Raw genomic sequence first — 12,289 nt, 5'->3', positions numbered from 1 at the left:
AAGAGTAATCTATTTCGGCGATGCCAAAACATACTACACTTTCATCTTAGAAAAACGAAGACGTTTCTTATTAAATTTCAAAAAATTGTTTTATACGAAGAGTAATCTATTTCAGTGATGCGAAAACATATTACACTTTGATTTTAGTTAAACTAGATATTAATTTAAAAAAATTCTTTATACGAAATCATGCCTATTTTGTTGATGCGAAAAGATACTACACTTTTATCTTAGTCAAACAAAGAAAAAGCTTCTTACTAAATTTCAAAAACATCGTTTTCCACGAACTTCTCTATTTTGTACGACAGAAGATATTTTTAGAGGTTACGTGTTTTATGTTTTTAACAAGACAGTTATCTTATCTGGGAACTTGTATAGTCGGCAAAATCACGTCTTTTCCCCCTCTGCTAAATTAATTAAGCTCCTGCTAAATAGGCCATAAGTGTCAAAAACAAGTAATAATCATTTAAATTTTGGTTGAAACAAACTGTTCGTTTATAAATACTAATTGTAACCTACATGCGTACATCATTTGGGATATTAAGATGGTATAAACGTAGTTAACAATAGATGCTTTTCTAAAGAAATCCAAAACTTTTTTAAACGTAATTTTTACAATATTTTTATTACCTAGTAACTGTTGGAATACCCTTGGGGCTCCAAATTAACCATACAGATAAGATACGTGATTTTGTAAACACGGAAGTTACAATTGAGACCGCTGGTTTATACACAATAAAATTTTCCGGAAAAATAACGCGTAGACAAAGAAAAACCCATCGTTCATATCGAGAACCCCCAAGATGAGTCACAAGATGGCGGTATGTTCCCCTTCTTGAAACATTACGGTGTAGTTTTAAGCGTTTAATAAATATATAGAGATATTTTATTACATTACAATCGGTCCATCATTAAAAAGAGGTTCTAAATTACACCGCCAGGGGACATCCGCCTACACCCACGCTCTCGTCACCGCATCGAAACGAGACAATTCCCTACATATGAGTGCCAAACTCTTCGCCCGATCCACTGTCAACCGTAACACGGATTGAATACTGATTTGACCGCGTGGTGTCCATTTTACATGACCGCGTTTATAATAACGAGAGTAGCTTCGGCTTCATTGCATTCCGCGACTGCAAAAGTCATTCCAATAATTGCGGGCAAATTTATTGAAACAAGCCCGAGCGCTCGGAAACTATTACGAAATGGCGCTTGTTAAACGGGCCAAAATGGGTTGACCCCTGCCGTACGGCCCATTTAAAGAGTACACCGCACAGCGCCATCTATATTTCATAAAAGTGGCACGCGCTCCAAAGTACCCGGACGATGGCCGACGTTCCTGGCAACTTCGTACTATACGACATCGGCGGCTTGGATGGAAGCGACGAAAGTACGCGTTTGGAAGTTGTAACGAACGTTGACGGCAGGCGATGATAGTCTGGGTAGAGCATTCAGGATGCAATCCACACCCTACTTAGGAGGTTTCATTGAAGGTTTATATAGTTATTCCGTACGCCATTATTTGGCGGGCAAGACGCAGCCAGCGCGTGTTTCGAAATTTTATCAGCGACGGTCGACGCTCCAACACAAAGATTATATTCCCCTGGAAACTTATTTTACACCCACTCCCATTCTTATATTCACCGTATCTTTAGAACGTGATCTTTACCTTTTTCGCCTAAAGGCCCGTCTTTAATTTATTTTTATTTAATTTAATTTATATTTAATTTATTTTCCAATTAGTAAAATTTTATAATAATTATTATTATGTAACATAATAATTTATATTTAATTTTCCAATTAGTAAAATTTTATTATAATTATTATAATGTAACATAATAATTTATATTATAATTCATTATTATAATGTAACATAATAATTTACATTATAATTCATTATAATAATGTAACATAATAATTTATATTATTATACATTATTATAATGTAATATAATACAATATAATATAATTTAAACTATTATTAATTATTATACAATACAAAATATGTAATATAATATAATATAATATAATATAATATAATATAATTATTTTAGACATTACATAAAAAGTGCCGTAATAGCTAGGAATAGTAATTTTGAGTGTATATTACTTTCATTTTTTAATTTATATTTCAGTGTTTTAGATTTTTAGTCTATGGTTCCTTTTTAAAATTGTTAAAAAAAATGTATTCTGTAAAATCTTTTTGGGTGTATAATAAACGGCTACCTGCTATACAGGTATACGTCTTACACTTAAAAAAAATAATATATTATAACAAAATATATAATATAATAGTAAAGTAATGTATTGTAATGTTTTGAAAACTAAGGAACTTCATTGGAATCACTGAAAACCGCGATCTAAATAAAGACACGAAATAGTCGCTCAAGATGTTGATTCCCTGACTAAAATAACAATAGACATGTTGTACTTGTAGGGGCTTAAATTGTAAACAATAAAGCTACATCTACACTTCAGTAGGTGAAATCTTTTCGTTTTGTTTAGAAGGGATGCCATTTTGAAAAATGGTGGATACCATTAGCGATATTTATAATGTTGGGACGTCTTCAAGTATAGCAAAAAATGTTAAGGCGGGGGGGGGGGGGGAATTTCGAAGCTTTCGGTTCAATTTGGGTTAAAAAAAACATTTGACTTCTCAGAAAAAAAAATTAAAAAGTATTTAGTCAAAAAGGACCGGTATTTTTTAACAACATTTGCGTTAGATAAATTTTAAGAGCATGATAATATTCAATTTAACTGCCTAGGTATGTTCATGGTGATTAATCTGAAACTGGCGTAAGAAATCGCTAATCAATTCAAAATATACAAAGAAAATGCTAAGCAGAAAAATGGTGTAATTCTGTACTTTTTAGAAACTGAAATAAAAAAATTTATGCGTAGATAAGTACCTCTGAAATATTTTGTTTTACAAAGATGATTTCCTATAAAGAATTTTGTTAAATTTAGCTAAAAGATGCTTCTTCGTTTGTCTAAGATAAAAGTGTAGTACTTTTTCGCTTCATAAAAATTTTCTTTTATAAATTTAATAATAAGGTTTTTCATTTGTCTAAGATCAAAGTGTAGTACCTTTTCGAAACATAACATTTTCGTTTTATAAATGTAATATTAATGCTCTTCGTTTGTCTGAGTTGAATTCGTAAAAATATTTGGTTTTAAAAATTTTATAATAAGCTCTTTCTTGTGGTGGCTACGATAAAAGTGCAGTATCTTTCCACATCAACGAAATAAATGGCTTCGTAAAAATATTATATTTTATAAAATTGAATAATAAGCTTCTTCGCCGTGTCGCTAGGATCAAAGTGTAGTATCCTTTCGGATAAACAAAATAGATGACTTTGTATAAAATTCCATAATAAGCTTCTACTTCATTTGCTTTACATAAAAGTGTAGTATCTTTTGTCATCCGCTGTTAATCTAACACATAACATCCAGCGTTAAAATTAGATCGCTATCCTCTATGCGTATAAGCTCGGACAAAGAGTATGTATGGTAGATTCAACTAAATCCTAGAGTATAAGAATTTGAATTTCGAATGGGGGCATAAATATAAATAGTGGCTCTGTTCGGGGAAATTTAGAGGTAAAGCGGCGGAAAACGGCTGTCTAACACGCCACATTATCCCGTTGAGGAATGCGCCGTCTGTCGGGCGGAGAGGGCAGCGACGGCACGCGCCCCTGAAAGGGGATAAATAGACGAAAAATCACTCAAAGCCCCCTCTCGACTTTAGTCCGTATAATCTTGAATAAATCTCGGGGTGATTTTTTTTCACTGGCGCGGGGGTGGGTTGGTGGCCGGGCCCTCAAAAACCCCGAAAGAAGAGAAAGTGAAGTCCTTATCAGCCACCCTCCCCAAAAGACGTCGGCCCATTGTTCGCTAGAAGCCCCGGAGAATTTCCCCCTTTCCTTCGGCTTCCCGGGCGACACCTTATCCAGCGCGAAGTATCAAAACACCGCGTTCAGTTTTGCATTTTTATCCTCCCCCGAACGAGATTGAATCGGACGAAAGGTATGAAATGGTGGCGTCAGTGGTATAAGTGGATTTTCATTACCGTAATATAAATTTGTTTACTTGTCGAGGTTAACGGAAATAGTTAGTTCCACCTCCTACGCGTTGTAACCCGGTCACCTGTTTAAAGGCATTATAAGTTGCAGGATGATTTGGGCCTAAGGTGGTGCCTTGGATATTAGCCTAGTTATCTGATTTGCTTTAGTTTAACGGTTGGTGAAAACTGGTGAAATTTAGTTGCTTCATTCAATTTAGGGTAAATCATGTCTACTAAAATTGAATTACATTACAGGCAGTTTGGTGGTGAATACCATTTAAGCTCTCAAATCACTTCGAGAACGGTTAAAGAGTGTACGAATTTATAGTAGATCACATGATTGCATACTTCAGCTACTAAGTTTAAGCTGACAAGATTTATATTCATTTTCTACTCCCTTTAAAGTAATCGAGAATAACGAAATTTGCTGGTAATATATATATATATATATATATATATATATATATATATATTTATATTAAAATTAGTATTAAAAGACGGCTCTAAAAATTTCCATTTGCACAAAAGCAGGTTCATCATGTTTCCGGTACTGTCCATCTTGTTTGCCGTCGAAAGAGAAAGCGGAGATGAATAAAGAGAAACTGAGGATATCCTGAAACCGAAGCCAGCTAACCCTCGAAGCGAAACGGCCTGACAGGGTATTTTCAAGTTAGGATGTCGCGGTCGGCACGTGGCTGCTCTGTCCCACGCCCATCCTTAAAAAGCGTCGGCCGCCGGCGCGCGAACGACCCCCCCCCTCCCCCCGGGCTCCATCTACACCCGGACACTGCCTACCTGCCCGCGCCCTTAGCTAGAAGTGTACCCCACCAAGACTGGCCGCGGTGGCGAACCAAATACCTATATAGAGAAACGTTTTTTCGCTTCGTAAGTGTGCGGTTTTCTTTGTGCTGTTATTATTATTACTTATTCCGCCACCCCCCCTCCCGCACGCACCAGCGCACCATCACCAACGAAGCACACCCTTCAAGCACCACTAACATCAATTCCAGATTACGAAAGAAAAAATTACCTCCTGGGGATCTAGCATTAAACACTATTTTTGCCGAGAGACGTGTTAAACTGTTAACACGAGTTTATAATTAAGTTTCATACAAATGTGTCAGTTCCGTAGCTTACGAGTGTTAAATGTTTACTGAGTCATTTTTAGAATAATCAAGGACAACACATATTTCGTGGAGTTCAGACTAAGTCATTAGGCCAAATATGTGCTCTTAACCTCGTCGTCATAGTGGAGAAGGTGTCATACGCCGCAAATATGACGCGCACTTGTCAGCCAAGTTCCCACAAATGATATTAAAAATAAGCAATTAAGGAATAATTTAATAAAAATATTAATTTTAAGGAATGAATTGATAACAATATTAAATTTAAGGAATGAATTGGTAAAAATATTAAATTTAAGGAATGAATTGGTAACAATATTAAATTTAAGGAATGAATTAGTAAAAATATTAAATTTTAGGGATAATTTTATAAACATATTAAATTTAAGGAATAATTTTATAAAAATATTAAATTTAAGTAATGAATTGATAAAAATATTAAATTTAAGGAATGAATTGATAAAAATAATAAATTTAAGGAATGAATTGATAACAATATTAAATTTAAGGAATAATTTTATAAAGATTAAATTTAAGGAATGATTTTATAAAAAATAATAAATTTAAGGAATAATTTTATGAAAATATTAAATTTAAGGAATAATTTTATAAAAATAACAAGGAATAATTTTATAAAAATAACAAGGAATAATTTTATAAAAATAACAAGGAATAATTTTATAAAAATAACAAGGAATAATTTTATAAAAATAATAAATTTAAGGAATAATTTTATAAAAATAATAAATTTAAGGAATAATTTTATAAAAATAATAAATTTAAGGAATAATTTTATAAAAATAATAAATTTAAGGAATAATTTTATAAAAATAATAAATTTAAGGAATAATTTTATAAAAATAATAAATTTAAGGAATAATTTTATAAAAATAATAAATTTAAGGAATAATTTTATAAAAATAATAAATTTAAGGAATAATTTTATAAAAATAATAAATTTAAGGAATAATTTTATAAAAATAATAAATTTAAGGAATAATTTTATAAAAATAATAAATTTAAGGAATAATTTTATAAAAATAATAAATTTAAGGAATAATTTTATAAAAATAATAAATTTAAGGAATAATTTTATAAAAATAATAAATTTAAGGAATAATTTTATAAAGTTATTAAATTAAAGGAATAAATTGATAAAGTTATTAAATTAAAGGAATAGATTGATAAAGTTATTAAATTAGGAATAAACTGATTTAAAATAAATGCATAAAATATGTATGGAGAAAATTGATAATTATTAAATTAAAGGAATAAATTGATTTGAAACATATTTATAAAATAAATTGACAAAAATTAAAATATAAAATTTGAAGGAACAAAAGCGGATAAAAATTAAAATTCCAGATAATATGTGGAGACAAGAAAGTAAATTTTAGGAACGGGCCCGTGTTCTATAATTCATATTCTGGCATAAAACCCACAAAGTGCAGGACGGATATTGTACGCTCAACCTTGGCAGCGTTTCACTTTTTATTTCGCTGGCTCGCGCCAAATAAAAAAGTGGGGGAGATAGAACGGGCTAATCTCGGTGCATCAAGATCAAACTACATGTGGCCAAATGGGAAACGACTAGAATGAGCGCCAGAGACCGGTTGAAAAAGAAAAGGAGAGGTCTTAAATCCGGCCGAGAAGTCTTTTAATTTGCCAAGATCCGCATATTTCTCGCGCCGCCGATCCGACAACGAAATGCATATCTCGCGCCGATATATAAGCCTATTTACTTCGCTATTTACGGTGGTTCGGCCATTCTTTCCGAGTTGCCCTATAAATTCACCTATAAATATCATCTATTGGAACGGTTTCGTTCGGCCGCCAGTACGACGAATAAAACAAGTTGGAACAGTCGCACTATGTTTAGTTTCACGCGTGGGGTATTTCATTTGAATCAGCGAATTCTTACAAAAATGGTTTATAGAGTTTCTGTAAAAATTTATAGATGTTTATAGGGAGTCGAAGGTTCTCTATATTATGTAGTGCTTAATTACCAATATTTACTTACTAAACTTTCTATATAGGTTCTATAGAATATTTACTACATTTCTATGGATTATATTTGTAGGGTTAAGTGAAGAGTTTTCAGACACTTTTTCTTTGAAATAATCGCTTAAAAAGTCGACAAGGCCGTCTATTGGCCAAAAACTACTAGTTCTTCTTGTTACAATTAAGTAAAATAATGTGCTCTGATTATGTTTATTGCTAGTGTTAGTGACGAAATCCCAACATTAAAATGACTTTTAACATTTGCGCTGGTAGACAACAAGAGCTGCGTGACAGTGTAAATTAAAATAATGTATTATCGAACATACATTAACTACTTAAAACCATTAAAAATAGTTGATATTGAGTTTCCGTGGTAAAATATAGAATTACATAGAATATTCAAGGTTTTCTATAGAGCATAGAAGTCAATAGATTGTAGAAGTTTTTTTAATATCGGATAGAAGTCTAAGGTTTTCTATATCCTTTTGAAGCCTATAGAATGTCTAAAGTTTTGTACATCGGATAGAAGTCTTTAGAATGTCTAAGGTTTTTTATATCCTACATTGAAGTCTATAGAATGTCTACGGATTTCTATCCTATTGAAGTCTATAGAATGTCTACGGATTTCTATCCTATTGAAGTCTATAGAATGTCTACGGATTTCTATCCTATTGAAGTCAATAGAATGTCTACGGATTTCTATCCTATTGAAGTCTATAGAATTTCTACGGATTTCCATCCTATTGAAGACTGTAGAATGTCTACGGATTTCTATCCTATTGAAGTGTGTAGAATGTCTACGGATTTCTATATCATATTGAAGTCTTTAGTATGCCCAAGGTTTTCTATATCCTATTGAAGCTTATATAGAATGTCTAAGTTTTTCTATAACCAATTGATGTCTATAAAATGTCTAAGGTTTCTATACAGCGTATTGAGTGCTCTAAAAATATCTATTTTATGTATTGCAACGGTTATAACCAAAATGACCCACATTTCTATAGACTGTTTTGGCGCGGGATTGTTATGACACAATTTCATACGTCTCGACCACTTTTGATAATATTTTAAATATTTTAATTTTGATAAGGAAAAAAAAATCATATCTTTTAAAGAATTGGAAGAAAAAACACGCGTAAAATATGACAAATAAAAAAAGTCTTCTCTACGAGTGTTTAGATTTAAAATTCGCCAAATGAAAGGTATCTCGAAGAAGGGACAATTTGTGACGCGACCAACAGGAAAAACGTGGCTTTCATACAACAACCAGGACCATAAAGAGCGACAAAGTCGTCTTTGGCGCGCACCATTCATTATTACGGACGACAACAAAGGACTTGATGACCGCATTCAGTTCCGCCAGCCGGATTTCGCCGCGATCCCTCCCGCCTAAAGGAGCTATTTGCCAGGAGCGAACAAAAAAAATAATCCTATACGGAAGAAACTTACCACTCAGTTTGACAAATACTCTCATTCAAATTGGAGAAGTATTGATGGTGGGTATACCTTTTTTTTCTTATTATCATTATTATTATTTTCCAGAAATCAAATAATGGTTATTACGTCTACGTGTAAAGAGAAAAATAGGGCCAATTTTTAAGCCGCGAATTATATAATTTTATTGCCAAAATTTCGTATTATTTAATTTGTCTACTTGAGTAATGGCAATATTTACACACGAAATAATTTGTCACAAATCAAAGTTGATAAAAAAGATGGGAGAAAATGACAAAAATATTAAATACACTCCATAGACTGAGTGTCTACGAAACTACGACCCGTAACATTTTTAAATTATATTTGATTCTTTTAAGCGTCACATATAAATCCCCCTAACTCCGAAAAGTCTTCCTCGGCATTACAGAACTTCTTATAAAAGCGATGGGGTCCTTCTTTATTCAAATTTGGCCCGAGGGCCAATAGAACATTTACGGTTCAGCTTCTTATTACGCAATTGAAAGTGATATTCCTTCGCCCCCCTGCGTTACGTCGACCGACTGACTACGTCTGTGATAGGCATCCCGGGCTATTTTCGCAGCCTAATTAAAGGATGAGTCGGCCGAGACGATGGCGGGTCTCGCGGGCGCCGCCGACGGGTCACTCGGGACGACCGACGCCGGCTGGACACGGATCTTACGCCAAAACCCGACTTCCGCGACGCTCGAGCCCCATTCGCACATGAACACTTTTTTTGTTGGTGAAACCGTTGACGGATTGTACACGTCGATAATTTCAAGCCAATTTTTGGGAACGTACTGTATTTTCAACGGCTTATTATATAGTAGGTTATGATCGCCAGTATCATGAACGATAATTTTCGAAAGTTTTTTTTTAAGTTTACATGGCAGCGTTGCCGGATTAACGATTATCATCGTACACGTCGATAATTTCGAGCCAATTTTTGGGCCTTATGATTATTTCAATGGTACGCCATTTTCAATACTTCAGCTTGAGCGTACGACAATGAACGATTATTTCCGAATAAGCCTTTTAAGCTTACATAGCAGCGTTACCGGATTTACGATCATTATCGTACACGTCAATATTTAGAGCCAATTTTTGGGCCTTACGATTATTTCAATTGTATGCCATTTTCGATATTTCGGCCTGAGCGTACGATAATATATATATAATAAGCCTTATAAAATTTACATAGAGCAACATATCGATCAACACGAGGAGTTATTAATTTGTTGGATTTTCGTCTGCAATGTGTTTTATAATATTAAATCTAATGTACATTGCCAAGGCTAATTTGCATGAAAATTAATTCATTTGTTTTAGTGAAGATTTTTTCCAATGGGACCGACTTATAAGCGCTATTAACGCTCTTAGTTTCTCATAAATATAAAGACTAAATTTAACGCCAATATTCCGACAAAATTCAAATTGAACGCCAATTTTCAATATTGCACTATTTGTTTTTATTAAATCTATAATTTCATTTTTAGGACTTTATATATACACGATTCGAAATCGCAAAAAGGCGTCTCATCATTTTCGTTAACAAGCTCCACGGCATTAAACGGCGAAGGCAATTATTTGTAATTCTTAAAAGTGATACCTCATCTACTCGGAAATATGTCAATTTGTATTAATAAATGTGAGAAAGATTCATATTTTAAACTAGTTTTGGGCAATTAAGAGTATGGGTAGAAAAAGTATTCGATTTAAATATTTGAAGCTAAACTTCGGTCAAAAAACAGCCGTTCTTTATAAAAGCGTTCTGAATATTGATTTCTCCATTCGTGCACGGATGAACTGGGTTTGCGACTCGTATTGACCAACATGTTTCGCGAAGATGTTGACTCGCGTGAATAGCGTTGCAACCGAGTTGCTACGTGTGAATCCACAAATGCTCTTGTTCAGGGTTCGAAAACAAAAAACCCGACCCAAAAAGCCCATTGGTATTTTTTGGACCCACCCACCTCGGAAAAAATCCACTTTCAAATCTCAGATTTTAAACGAAAAACCGACTTGTTCAATGTGCAATGACCACTTTATACAGAGTGTCTTCGTTTGATCGGCATTTTTCTCAAAAACTATACCTTCTAGAAATGTGAAATTTTCAGTATGTACTCTCTCGGTGGAGATCGTTGTTATTCGTAAATTTCTGAAAAGTCGTGAAATTTGTCACGGTTTCAGAAGTGTTAGTTTTTGAACGCTACGTCGTAGACGAAACGTTTCAATGAGCAAGTTGTAGAGCTTACTCGAAAACCTTTAATGAAATTGGGATGCTGGAAATCGGACAATTCGTCACTTAAATATTTGGTCATGAAAAACAAACAAAATTGGAACTTTTCGTCTACAACGTAGCGTTCAAAAACTAACCCTTCTAAAACCGTAATTTGATACAAACTTTACAAAGTTAACTGTCTTGTTAACTTGAAACTTATAACTTGGTACTTCTACAGTCCTTTGGCTCAGCTTTGCAGTATCTGTATACTTTTACATATCGTTTAATACAAATTAGGAATTTGTGTACTAAAATAAAAAACCCACCCTAATGAAAAAACCTATTAAAAACCCATTCGGTTTGGCTTTTTGGAAAAAACCCGCGTTTTTTCGAACCCTGCTCTTGTTGGCACATGGTTGTATTTATGAGCGAGGCTTAAGCCGCTTAACTACAAATATTTCAAACAAATAGGCCTTTTGATAAAGTAACATTGGTCTTCTTGTTTCTATGTTGCTGCGGCGTCACGGGTGACGTATTGATGACGTTTTTCTACGAAAAGCCCTGGACATAACGGTAGATTCGACGAGGCACCCTGTTTATAAGTATGGACTGAATTGCACTTCTACATATTTCGTGACGAATGAGCTACATAAAATCAAGTTCAGCAAGCGTAGCTTATTTTATAGAAAGGCCTATTATTTTCGATTGAACCAAACTTTATGTAAGTATTAATCTAGCCTACATTTATTAACGTAAATTTATATAATTTTTAGCAGAATAAGTATTTTTACTAGAATTAAAAGTATTTCCCTATATACCGCTTAACGCGCGTAATGTTCACAAATATCCCCGAAGCATGGGAACGAATCGCAACGCGTTTTTCGAACTCGAGCCGAAAACTGAGCTCACCAACAAAGTTGTCTCGTGTGAATATAGACCGTACGTCTTTGAAAGACGTATCATATTCAACGGGTGTGTATACTTTCGTAGTCGAGGCTAAATAGGCCTGTAATAATTAACGTGACCCGAGACATCGGTCCGTGCCGCGCAAGCGAAATCATTTGAAAAAGAGGCTGACTGTAACCGTTTTTATACGGAGGATTTTTTTGTATTTATCTCCGATATAAAGTCGGTAATACAGTATTTAGCACCTTAGAGGTATTAAATTGTAAAGACAATCTCGACGCGACGGGGTTCCGAATCGGAGGCATTTTCTCCCGGAGCATTTCGACGCCGGCGGCAATGTTTGCAGAAAGGCACCGGAACGTCTGTTACGTTATTATATTCTTAAATAAACGGTTATTTTCCCATTAAGAAAAGTTTGGATATACAATAGACACAATGTATTTATTCGATTTGGGGAGAGTAAAGAACTTTGCAAGGACCGCTGATGACGGCTTTCGCGCACGCGATGGACCCACAA

General features: G+C 33.9%; 1 protein-coding gene across 1 annotated transcript in view; it reads right to left on the bottom strand.

Moving 5' to 3' along the window:
• dysf (neuronal PAS domain protein dysfusion) overlaps window positions 1-12,289 on the bottom strand; it is a 103,137-nt gene that overhangs the window by 62,864 nt on the left and 27,984 nt on the right. The window lies entirely within an intron of this gene.

Source organism: Leiobunum rupestre, chromosome 6 (assembly GCF_980474605.1).
Source record: "Leiobunum rupestre chromosome 6, qqLeiRupe1.1.hap1, whole genome shotgun sequence".
Lineage (NCBI taxonomy): Eukaryota > Metazoa > Arthropoda > Arachnida > Opiliones > Sclerosomatidae > Leiobunum > Leiobunum rupestre.
Note: the sequence above shows the minus strand (reverse complement) of the source record. Positions and strands in the feature narration are given on the sequence as shown.